The sequence below is a fragment of the Ctenocephalides felis genome, unplaced genomic scaffold (assembly GCF_003426905.1).
Source record: "Ctenocephalides felis isolate EL2017-DRISC unplaced genomic scaffold, ASM342690v1 CF-g0.4_SCAFFOLD_00845, whole genome shotgun sequence".
Classification (NCBI taxonomy): Eukaryota; Metazoa; Arthropoda; class Insecta; order Siphonaptera; family Pulicidae; genus Ctenocephalides; species Ctenocephalides felis.
This window is the reverse complement of record NW_020536999.1, coordinates 48120298-48134487: the sequence shown is the minus strand read 5'-3', so window position 1 is coordinate 48134487 and position 14190 is coordinate 48120298.

The following is a 14190-nucleotide window of genomic DNA, read 5'->3' as shown; positions in this document are numbered from 1 at the left end:
AGCCAATTTGGGACATACTTGAGCGCCTCTAGTATTTTTTTAAGAATTTTATCATGTGACCTTTGCAAAATTTTGACTACCTTATATAACTTTTGACATTTCTAGAAGACATTACAGAAACGGAATATTGTTAATTTAATTAACTTATTTATACTTTTTATTAGCATTTATATGTTATACAGCATGAAGATCTAGACCCAAATATTTATTACGATTTTTTTCATTCAGTTGGTTCGCAGATGGAAAAAGAACTTCAGAAAACGCGATTGCCCATGTGTGCACTGTGGAGTTAATTTGAACAGAAACTTCGACATACATTTTTATGGTAATTTAAACGATATTTATTTATTTATTTATAAACTAAGAGCGGAATTATTTTGCCATCGTTTATGTTCGAATATTTTGAAAAGATTTTTGTAATTATCCCAGTTCTTTATTGAATTTTGGATCTGGTAGAAGTCGAAGTCGCTAGTATATATTAATTTGCAGCGCTTAAGTTCTAAACAATATTCTGTTTTTTACTTTCTTTATCTATTGCTGCTTATACAAATATTCAAGAATATCATCATACGTTACTCATTAAATTGAAAATATTAATAATTTATAGATGGTGTTAATGACCCCTGTTCTGATAATTATCGTGGTGCTTATCCTGGTTCAGAGCCTGAAGTCAAAGGCTTGGCAGATTTTTTAGGCAAATTAGCTTCCACAAATATAGATTTATATATCAGTTTTCAAACAAACAATGATGGAAAACCACGAATCTTAATTCCTTGGGCTCACACCAATAAGAAATGTCCGGAATACCGTAAACTGGTAAGTGCAGTTACATCTTGCAAAAATATCATTGAATTATATAAATAAATATATATATTCGCATACATACAAACGTTAATAGTCAGATAACTAATTGTTCGATAATTTTCATCAATTGTAACTTTGTAACGATTATCACTTGAATCAAAAGGAAGTGAACAATTATTTCTATCAGCAGATAATCCACAACTTTTTAGCATTGAGTGAAAGTTAAATTTTAAATTACTAATATTTTATAAATGAATTTTATTGATTCGACATAGACATTGACAATAAATAATTTATTTTAAAAGACTTCTCGCACGTCAAGATCTTCTTTTTCCAAATGGTTAATGAATTGTTGAATTTGCGGTATTGCGTCTGAAGAAATGTACTTTTACTTTTCGTCGGATGTGAAAGAGATTTGATTTGGGATGAGCACTTTTTGCATTATCCTCAAAAATTAAACGTATCTTCAAATATGAATAGATTTAATGATAATAGATTTATTTTGCATTACTTACATTCTAAATCATCACATATATTTAGATATTTTACGTTATTTTAGCATATAACACGAGAACTTTTCAAGAGATTTTATTAGAAAAATAAATGTGTAATTTTAAATACACAATGCAAAATTTTTTTTTTCAAAAATACAATAAAAATAATATTTTATTTAAAAAACGTGTACAATGTTATAAATAATGAATATTATTAGTTAGAAAATGAGAGATTTTTTTATTGAATTGGATTGATTTATTATGTTTTAAAGGGGTACATATATTGAAAATAAAATACATTTTTTAATAAAAGTTCTAAGAAATAGGTTCGGATTTTCAACATACAACTTATGGGTATGTATACTGTTTGGTAATTGGTAGTAACTTTGTGGCATACGTTGTCTTTTAAATATTTTTTATGTCATAATATAGTTTGATATTTTTAACAATTGCTGGAACAATGTTTTGTTAATCTATCAGTCGAATAATAGGGGCATTTGTAGTGCAGTCGTAGGAACCTAGACCTTGTTTCGAGTTCAAATCTCGCGAAAAGTGCAATCTGACACCAAGCAGTAGTGATATCTGTTTATACTTAGAAATATAGACCCAATTTACGTCATTGACTGTGTTATAAAAATATAACCATTAGGCTGCTTTCTAATAAAGCTAGATGGTAGTAAATACATCAGAGAATACTGAGAATAGTTCTGTTCAATATTAAAAAAAACTGATGTAAAATATGTTGCTCAATTATTACGAACGCATCGATGGATGGTTTATTTATACTCTTGAAAATTCATTTATTTTTTCAATCATATAAATCAAAGCTAAAAATAAATTTTTGATTAATCAATATCATTAAAATCTTTATAAACCACTTTTACTGAATATTATAACATAACAATTAGTAAGAAAAACTCTGATTCTCAGTTTTTGCATGAAAGTTCCTAAGTAATCTAAATTAAGAGACCGATTCCGCCGTCAAATAGACTAATGATTTGTCATGGCTATATTACGTAGCGTTTTGCATACAAAATGGTACTAAAAACTGTTAAAAAGCTATGTATTTGCGTTTCAGGCGTATTACATATAAAATGTAACTTCACTCATAAGTTATTAATTATTATGTTACATCACAAAGATGCACTTTTGATTCTTTTGTTGGCGTTTGTGCGTTTTCTAGGTTAAGAGCTTCTCTATCTAAAAAGTCTTTTTTAAAGTAGGCGATATCGCCCCCAGTTGGGCGATTTTAATATCCAGGGGGGGGGAATAAGAGGCACTTAACTAATTTTTTTTACATGCTCTTACTGGTATTTTTTATAAATTTAGAATGTAAGGTTACATTAAAGCACACTACAAACAAAATTTGGTAGGGGGGGGCTCTACAAAAATTTTGATTTTCAAAGGGGGCGTTGGATGAAATAAGTTAAGTTAAGAGAAACGCTGATCTAAAACGCATGCCTGCACAGCAATTACATAGCATTTTGATAGTTTTTAGTACCACTTCATATGAAAAACGCTACCCAACATAGCCTTGCCATAACATTGGTCTATTTTACGGCAGAATCGGCCTATAAGTGATATTCCACGGATTCTCAAGTTGGGATTAAAAAGTAACAGTATTATCACACTAAATCTGAGAAATATACATGAAAATTTATCACATTTTTAGTATAAAATCGCCAAATGGATGTCGAAAGTCGTTCGAAAGGACTCTGGCAATCATTACTCCGTGGAGCACTCGGCGAGCAAACAATTGGCTAGTGGGACGAGTGCCGATTTCGCAAAAGCAATAGGTTCCCGATTTGTATATAGCATCCAGCTCCCAAGGAATCCAAAGATTTATTAGAAAAAGATGCTTTCAATCTGGTTGCTTCGGGAGTTAGAAAAACTGAAAAAAATGCGAGATACTCGAAGTGCTCGATCTAAGGCTCTGAAACACCAAATACGGATCGAGAATATTACTTGTGCACTTTTGTTGGCGTTTGTCAGTATATATTTTATTTATTATAGTACGAGTTTGTGAAACTGAAATAATTATTAATAAACTGTGTTCTACTTCGTACGTAAGTATGATATGCTTCTCAACTATCCCAATTGATTGAGTTAAGTTAATAATAACTTTAATTAATTTAACACAAAAATTATTAGTTCTATATTTAGCGTTATTTATTTTATTTTTTTTTAATTACAATATTTGTTACAACTGCTAAATAATTTAACATCTAGTAACAATATTGAACAATAACACAAATTTAAATAAAAAGAGTACAAAATAAAGGATAGTATTTTCATTAAAATGATATCCGTAGTAAAATAAACTCAAATAATAATAATAAAATTAATAAATAAAATAAAATAATATTTAGTGTTATAACTAAATTTTATAAATCAAACAGGCTCTACCCAAACGATAATGCATGGTTTCATTACCAATTTTTCAAATGCATATTTTTCTTCATTCAGCTTTCAATTCTTTGTAATATTTTCTTTCATAAATAATCTGCATCTTTCTTTGATCTGATTGCTTTTAGTTCTTTCATATTACGTTTTAGGGCAAGTACAATTTTGAGCAACTTTTTTTTCTGGTATGCATATATTTATAATCAATCAGAATATACATTATTTTTTTAAAACTATGTATTGGTCTTTATGCCTTTAAAAATCTTGTCTCCAATGAGATTCCTTCTTTTTTAAAATTTTATTTCAGATCGTATGGTAATTTTCTTTTACAATTTAGAGCAGGAGATTCCAGACTTATTCATTTAAGTATTTGTTTATGTAATTTAATTTTTCGTGATATTTTTTAATTATCATTTAAATTTTATATTATATTTTAGCAACATGAACCCATATCGGTTTTCTTTGGGCTTCAGAGTTATGACCCATAATGTTTTTATATTTCTTTCAATCTTACAATTAGTTTAGAATTTCAGAATGTTTCCTATAAAATATTTGTATCTACACTACATTTGAAACCTCTCCAAGTATTTTCTTTCAATCTTTTTTAAGAAAACTACTATCTTTATAATCTATACAGAATGGAGCATTTGCTTATAATTATTTGCTATTAATTGTGAAAGTTAAACAAAATCACTTCTTCATATTATTTAATTAATTAAGAGATTATGTAATTTTTAAATTAAATGTTTTTAATGCAATTTTTTATATGAACTATGAACTTTCATTTACAACAAGTATTTTAACCTACGCAATTCGAATTAATGAGTTTACCTAAATTTAATAAATGTGCCTGAAAGTTAGATCAAATTTCTTGTGCCATCTTTATACTTTATGATAACACTATTTTTATTTTGACATTCTCATATTTATAATTTCACAGTTTTAATAGTGAAAAAATATTTAATAGTGAAATGTGGTTATATTATTTTCGTAATATTCAGATCTTATCCGGTATCATATTCAGGATGAATAATTTGTAAGTACGTTTATTTCTTTTTATTATAATCATAGTTAAATTTATTAAAATAATTAGTATTTCTCTGGTAGTTTCGACAAAAAAATTCACATTTTTAAGGAAATTAATTATATTTTGTCGATAAATAATTTGATGAAATTTTAATTGATGGTGGAAGCAAGCTTGTTTATATAATATATTTAAAATGTGATTTTATTACTTAAAGGAAAGATGTGTCAGCCATAATTTTTTTTACTGGGGTATAAATATCTTATTTTTAGTATTATTTATGATATATAATATCATACTGCTTGTAACAAGATTCTAAAATCGGAAAATTGCACTGATGTAATGCTCTAATTATCTCAATATAATTTTAAATATTTTATGCTATTAAAAAAGTTAACTAAGTGAAGTTAAAATATAGAACTGGTAACTAAAATTTTCATTCAAATTTCAAAATTCTAATATTTTTTATATTATTATAACCAAGTTTGTAATATAAACAGGCATATTTCAAGGGCTCATCGAATAGTGGAAACTAATACCATAGTTTGTATGTAAAATTAAAATGTAAAAGTACCTGTAACAATTTACAGATATCTTCACAAAAAAAAAATCTAATACAAATCATAAATTGTCTTAGAAGTAAGCAAAACATTCAGAAATTTTCTACTTTTCAAAAATGTGAACTACTTAATATATTTCATACAATTTACAAATATCAGTAGAAAAAAATCTTCATTTTCTATCGAGTCCACACAAACTAACGTATTTGAGAGTTTAGAAAATAATATATCTATAAATTAAGTTTAAAAAAATATTAAAAATATAACAATTAAGTAGAACTTTCCAATTACATCGATGGCAATATATTACTATTGTTAATTATCTTCCTTATTAATTGGTTTTGTTCGTTTGTAAAAAGACTGTTAATTTCCCAAGAAAGTTACAGTGCTATATATTATATTTGTATATATATACATATATATATATATATATAAATGATTTATAGCCAAACTGTTATTAACAATACTATTATTATTTCATATACATATAATTTATAATGCATCACATGCATTACATAAAGTTCGTAAAACCGCATATCTAATTTTTATAGGTAACATTAAATTAGTAGGCAATTTGTCACAGTTCTAACTCTCCAATCAAAAAGATATTAAGAAACCATTAAAACAATATAATTATCAAGAAAAATAAGCGGTAACTCCGGTAATAAAACTGCGAAATCAAACTGTGAAAGTAACACCTCACGAAGAGGATTATGATTGTTTTTTATGTAGTAACCATATGTGAAAATGTAAGTGATAATGTCATAAGATGAATGGAATCATAAATATTAATTATGAATTGTAATAAAACACTAATTTTTGTGTTAAAGAGTGGTTATCATAAAGATCGGCATCAGTTAATTATGAGAATGTTATATAAAACTTATTTGGAATATTTGAAACAATTCTTACAAATTTTAATAAATATAAATTTTTGCAGTTTACCTAAGCTAATTAATATTAATAATAATAAAAAGGTTGTATGTAATAATGTAGGTTGTTTTACTATTATTAATATTAATTAATTAGAGTAAACTGCAAAATATCATATTTTTTAAACCAAGCTCTCAAGGCAAGTGTTGTGTAGAAATTTTTTTTACACTAAAATTTATAATAAGGTTAGAAAATAGTATTTGAATTTATACAAACGATAAAAAATAAAAATATGAATATGCGATATTAATATTTAATACTGCAATAAGGATTGATCCAGATGCTATTATAATAAATTAATGAGCGAAAAATTTACAAGGCTATGTGGTAGAGCTTTGGTCTTTCAATTAGAAGGTTCCAAGTTCGATAGAAAAATTATAGGTATTTTTTGCGTGTAAATTGTTTTAATACCAATGTGGAACCTATTTTGTATGAAAAGGTAAAGGTCCTCGTAGCCTTTGATATAAAAAAGTTTAAGGAAAAACAAAACTTTTGCTATTAGTCCAATGTTTCACTCTTGTCAACCCATCAAATGGTGCTTCTCTCTAATTCTCATAATGATCGATTAAATTATACCAATTATTTATACATTTATATATTATGTATAACAACTGAATATCAATAGTACATAACACATAATGTAATAATAATTCTAAACTAAATTATATATAATTTGAAGATCAAATATTTGCTCAATTATCTTATGTAAAGTTTAATTGAAAGGAAAAACAACGTTTTAGTTAGAGGCTAATCATAGTATAAAGGTGTTTGAGAAGTTATAACATATATTCCTGAATAAAAAGTTAGTTCTTTAATAATGTTATTAAATAATTTATTTCTTATTTCTTAATTCTCTAATATTTAATGGCAATTTATTGAATAGCATAATACTGATTCTATCTAAAGTATTAAATGAGTAAGCTAGTTTTATAAGCCGATTTTGCCGTAAAATAGACCAATGCTATTTGTTCGGACGTATTTTCATTTTATTATATTGGCCATGAAGGTTGCTACCCCTGGTGGAGGTAATATTGGAGCTTTACACGGGATGGTTGCTACCCCTGGTGGAGGGGGTAGCGGATAGTTTAATAGGACTTATTGGGACTAATTGTACACTTTAAAAAGTAATGTACGCTTCTTTGAACGCACACACAGTTATAGCAAGGATATGTTACGTTCCAGTTTTCATACAAAATGCTACCAAATACTGTCAAAACGCCATGCTATGTGATCAGGCGTTTTACACATAAAACTTCGCTCATATGTTACCATATCTCATAGATCTAGTTATTATAACATGGTTGTTTTTGACATTTATGCGTTTTCTAGGTTAGGTTTTCTATCCCAAGCGCTTGACTGCACTTAGGATTTTGACAGTTTTTAGTACCACTTTATATGAAAACTGCTTCATAACAAAAACAGCTTTGCCTTTGGCCTTTTTACGGCAAAATCGGCCTCTTAATATGGGACCTTTAACAAGTTTATGTATTGTGTTGAAAAAATATGATTTGGATTTTGAATTTAAATTAAACTGATCAGGAGTAATAAATTAGGAGAAAAATACAATGACTTATTAAGATCTTGGGCTCATCGAAAAAAGGTCGACAAGATGTAGTAGACATTTGATGTGATTTTTATTGCGCGTTAAACGCCAATTGGCTTTAAAACATCCGAACTCAAACAACATAGTTTGAATTTGTTTTCAATATACTATCGACTATGAATAAATGGATTTCACGCAATTTATGAATGGCTTGTTCCGGAATGCAAAGTTAAGTGCATTTACTCAAACGGGTCATACTTAATGAGAAAATATATGGCTATGTGTGCCAGTGCCATCGTATTACGACGTTAGGCAATATTTGCGCAAATCAGTCATTTTTAAATGCAAGAAGACTGCCTGTTGCATTCATTATCTGCTTGTCAGAAGCAATAAAGATAAACTATAAATTTTTATTATATCATTGAATTAGGCAAATAGTGAATTACACACCTTTCATCAAATTTTTACCAGTAGTTGTTGACATTGAAACTAAATACCTTTGAATTCAGTTAAATTGTCAATATCTTTGCAATATTTGTATTTATAATTATATCTAATTTCAACAATAACTGTAAAAATCACGGTTTTGAATACTTTTGCATATATCTCTTATAGAAAATATTTAAATTAAAATCAATGAAAATACAATATTTGAATATGTATATTCATTTATATTAACATTCTTCTATTTATACAAGTTGATGACGTACTACAATAGTTTTATACTAAAACATTACAAAACTTTCTTCAGCTTAATATTAAACCTGATATTATAAAAAAGCTGGCAAATTTTTTAAAATTATGTATAGAATTTGATTGGTATTAAATTAGATTAATCTGCGGAATATAATTTAAATTTTGTATTTGGACACAAATTTAGGAAAATAATTGTGTAAATGTAAGCAATAATATAATTACAATAGGAGCTATTTAATAAGCTATTATCTGGTTATTTTACGCATATTAACACTTTCCACTCGCTAATTCCAGAATTAGTGTGTATTTTGCCGCCGGAGCGGCAGCATCCGAGTGGAAAGGGTTAATACTATTAATCGTAAATAAACTTAAAAAATTTTGGTGATTTTGGTAATGTTTAAAGGTTTACTTATTTTCAAGAATTCAAATTAAAATATACTGTAAAGCTAAATTTGACGAATTTTCATTTTCGTGAAGCTTACAATCTTTGGTTGCGATTTAATTTCGGTTGATAACCGAAAATCTTAAAATTTAAGTTAAAACTGTTAAAGATTAAATCTTGTAAGGTTTAATGACTTTATTCACTATAATTTTAAGATTTACACATATCCAAACAATTATGTGCATGGGAATAAAAACAGGCATTAAAATCGTATAAAAATTTCATGTGAGATAAATAAAGTTTTGTTACACAAGAAGATAACGAAGGTTGAATCAAATGTTCACAGTGCTATATGCTTTTTATGTTAAATATGTTGAAATTCATATTACTTTACAGTCAAGGCCCTGGAATCGTGGAAAAGGTTGAAAAATAATAATTATTCATAAGAATCCCAGAAAACAAAAGGAGGGGATTAATTAATTAATTAATTATATTATTACTGCTTTGTTGTTTAAATTCATCGTTTCAAATTAGCAACAGATTAGTTCTGCACTTTTATGTTGTTATACTTTTAAAAAATAATTTTGTTTTAATTGGTTTTACTTAGAAATTAAATTAAAATTAAACATAAATCAATTTTTTTATTTATAGAAAAATACTATCAAATTAAAAATGTGATTTTTATATTTTTGCTGAGAATTTTTATTTGTCACCAAGTGTATTATAAATAATAGGAATTCATTGTGAAATTGTTATTTCAAATTTATGAATTTTTATTTCTGTGAACATATACGAGTTATTGATCTTTATTACTTTATACTAATATTAAAAAAATATCATTAATTTTTTTGATATAGTATAGATATATGATTTTTTTAAATAATAAAAAAACTAAATCTTTATACATTGGTAGTTATTTTCCCAAGTTCTATCTTTTCAATTTACTAAAAAATATCAGCAATTTCCTTGGGCATTGCAACTCTGAATTAATATGAATTTATATTCAATAAATCATTTTGTGTAGACATTCAACATTAATTACTCCAACTTAATGGAATATTACATCAATTTGTTTCAAGTATAAGATTACAAGATAATCTATATTAAAAGTTTGAAAGTTACTTAACATTGATCGGACATAGCATCTTACATTGTTTGAAATAAATATCATCTAAGAATTGGCCCAGGTGTTGTCAACATTTCGGAAATGAAAATGGTAATTGAAATATGACTAAATAAGAATTCAGTAAATGTTTTGGATACTAGTTTTGCTGCTAATTTCATTTATAGAATAAAAGATAGTTATAAAAATTCATTCAGAATATGGAATTTATCAATTGCCTTACATTAGCACGCAATAACATTTAAAATAAAGGTAACTGTTTGTGTAAAGTATATAAATTTGATAGATTTTTAATAGTATTAATTTTTACATATATTTATTAATTTAGTTATGAGTGAGTTCATAAGTTTTTTTTTGCAATCATATTTAATTAATAAAATGATATCATTTTTGATTACGGAGAAAAGTTTTTAGAGCGCATGTTGAGTAAACCATGGTGTTAATATATGTTTTATTTTCTACTCTGATAATGAATTCAAAAATTAGTGAAAATTTATCTCCTATTTTTCTCGTGTTTTCTCATATATAATTGTCTAAATTGTCAAAAATATTGAAACTATTAAGATTATTTAACTTTTGTAAATTAATACTTTTTTTTACTAAGTTTCTTTGCTGGGATATTTATTTCAAGTTTTCTTCATCTGCAAACTATTAATATTATTAACAATTTTGTACAGCCTCCATATAAAATTGGAATAACAACATTGACCTCTTCTTGTGAATCATCTTAACGCTTCTAGATTCTTTCACAATTTAAATCACGATTTGCTTTTTTTGGAGTCATGCAGTGCCATAAAAACAATTGTATATGACTGTAACAAAATTGGCATGCATCAAGGATTATGAATCAATTAACATTAAAGATTTGATAAAGAATCTTGTATACTGTGTGATATATGATTGCATTTTATAATACATCATCGATTCTTGTATATTAGGAAAAAATATATACAAAAAATGTGTCGACATATATGAAATGAACATATGATAGATGAGTGCGGATATAAAATGTATTTGTTTTAGTACATTTAGATAGTTTGATTAATTTATTATTGAAGCAAAACTTCTAAGCGCGACTAGGGTGTAAATCGGTTCAAATGCAACGGAAGTCCGTTACGCCCGAACTGTTCGTCATTCGCTCTCGATGAGATCATTTCTTTACGGGTCGATTAAGATTAGTTGTCGTGTATGTGAATAAAGATCTGTCGTTGTATGCGTACCGGCATCAACGTTGTATGCGTACCAATATCAACAAGGAAATCGGCATAGATAAATAAACACTTTAAAGTTACATCGTAGTACGAATTTTGATTTATTGAAAAATGCCTGAATCAGAAGAATATTTTTCTGAAACTAGTAGGCATTTTAAATATTTATATATAATATAATATAATTTAAATTTTATTTATATATAATAAATTGTTTTGGATTTTGATTTAAATTTATAATTTTAGAATGTTCGGCGATTAATATGATGATTCTATTGAAAAATGATAAAGCTATTAGTATTTAAAAAAATTAAAATTTGATCACATTGAATAAATTTTGAAAGTTCAGAGTTGTTACTAATTAATATGATTTAAAGGAATCATTAGAAAATAACTGTCAAATATTGTTTCTGATATTTAAGTTTTTTAATGTTTCAATAACATCGTACTGTGAGTGAAACCAAAAAATTACTGGAAATAAATAAAAATAATAATAAAAAATCGATGACAATAATAACAAGATTTATTAAATAATAATAATAAAAAATAATTTATGAATAATAAGAAATAAATTGAAATAAAAGATAATCTTATCATTTTTTGCTGTGATTTAAAGTCTAAGAAAAATAATTTTCATATATAAAAAATAAATTGATAATTATATTAATGGTACTCATGAAATTTTATATAAAGATTAAAATAGATAAAATAAATATATACCTAAATATATAAACGTTTGCAGAAGTGTTTATATTTTTACGTCAAAATTCCCAAAAACGGAATCAACCATCATTTTCTTTATAATTTTTACAATAAAGTTTTACCCTTCACACTCGCGAATTGCGAGATTATATGTATTTTACTGCCGGAGCGGCGGCAACCGAGTGGAAAGGGTTGATGCTTTTAAATGTTTTAAATTTAATTCTATAAATAGAGAACAGATAGAAGAATAATCTTGCCGACTAATCACTTATTACAAGCACCAATATATAAAGCTTTTTTTGATACTGAACTTTTTGCAAAAAATTTGGTTTTCAATCAAGTTGCAATCGCAAACTTGTAAGTTCATTGTGAGTTACGACAATTTCTTAACCTTTAAGTAAAGAAAATTTCAAAACTTTATCCGCCGACGAAGTTCCTGTGAACTATTCGAATCAAGTTTTTAATTGAATTGACTTTGCACAACTTTCGGACATTCGAGTATTAATGACAGATAATTACATTGCCAGAAACACTATTACTACACTTTCGCGTAATTATTAGGTTTTATTACGGTTCATCCGATTGTAAATCGTAAATTCACCTTTTTAGTGAGAGAGCTGAAGGAAATGAAGCGTAATAGATTTAAAAGACATATTTACGATTCCAGGATATTAGTTGACAAGAAGAACATAGACTCATAATAGGTTTGATAGTCAAAGCCAACAAATTCAAATATAAGAAATATATATTTTCATCCACGAAATATGTATTTTAAGAGGTAGACTTCATAATTACATGCATTTTTTAATGCATGGTTTTAGAGATATTTGTTGAAATATTGTTTCACTAAATTGATTGTATTTATGGGACTTTACAAATAAAATTGAACTATATTTCGTGTTTACTAAGCAAACGGTTTAAATAAATCGAATTGTTTAATCAAAAGTTCAATATAGTACATATTTAATATAGTGAGTATTTATTATAAACAATATAAACAGTTCAAATTTGCTTTATTTTACCCAAATTATCATAGATGCTTATTTCTTATAAACCACCAGCATTTGATAATTTATCATTATACCAGCCATCCATCTGGAGATTTGCTTTAATTTACCCAAATTATCATAGATGCTGATTTCTTATAAACCACCAGCATTCGATAATTTCTCATTACACCAGCTATCCACCTGGATATTTGCTCTATTTTACCCATATTATTATAGATGCTGATTTCTTATAAGCCACCAGCATTTGATAATTTCTCATTACACCACCCATCCACCAGGATATTTGCTTTATTTCGCCCAAATTATCATAGATGCTGATTTCTTATAAACCACCAGCATTTGATAATTTCTCATTACACCAGCCATCCTCTTGGAGATTTGCTTTATTTTACCCAAACTATCATGCATGCTGATTTCTTATAAACCACCAGCATTTGATAATTTCTCATTACACCAGCCATCCACCTGGAGGTTTGCTTCATTTTACCCAAACTATCATAGATGCTGATTTCTTATAAACCACCAGCATTTGATAATTTCTATTTACACTAGCCATCCACCTGGACATTTGCATTATTTTACCCAAACTATCATAAATGCTGATTTCTATAATACACCAGCATTTGATAATTTCTCATTACACCAGCCACCAACCTGGAGATTGGCTTTATTTTACCCAAATTATCACAGATACTGATTTCTTATAAACCACCAGCATTCGATAATTTCTCATTACACCAGCCATCCACCTGGGGATTTGCTTTATTTTACCCTAATTATCATAGATGCTGATTTCTTATAAACCACCAGTATTTGATAATTTCTCTTCACACCAGCCATCCACCAGGATATTTGCTTTATTTTACCCAAATTATCAAGATGCTCATTTCTTATAAACCACCAGCACCTGAATATTTGCTTTATTTTATCGAAATTATCATAGATGCTTATTTCTTATAAACCACCAGCACCTGAATATTTGCTTTATTTTCCCCAAATTATCACAGATACTGATTTCTTATAAACCACCAGCATTTGATAATTTCTCATTACACCAGCCATCCAACTTGGAAATCTATGATCTTTTGTTCCGTTCAGAAAAGTTTGTAATCGCCTCTCTGAAATTCGTTTATTATTTTTATATTTATAATGTTGAATTTAATTGCCTTCTATGTTGTTAAGTATTATGAAATTTTGATGCGGGGCCCCGATTCATTTTATTTATAATGCTTTTAAAATGTTATTATTTGCAGGCCTTGCGGTCGCTTTAATAATTATCTTAATTATTCAGTCCAATAAGTTTGAAAA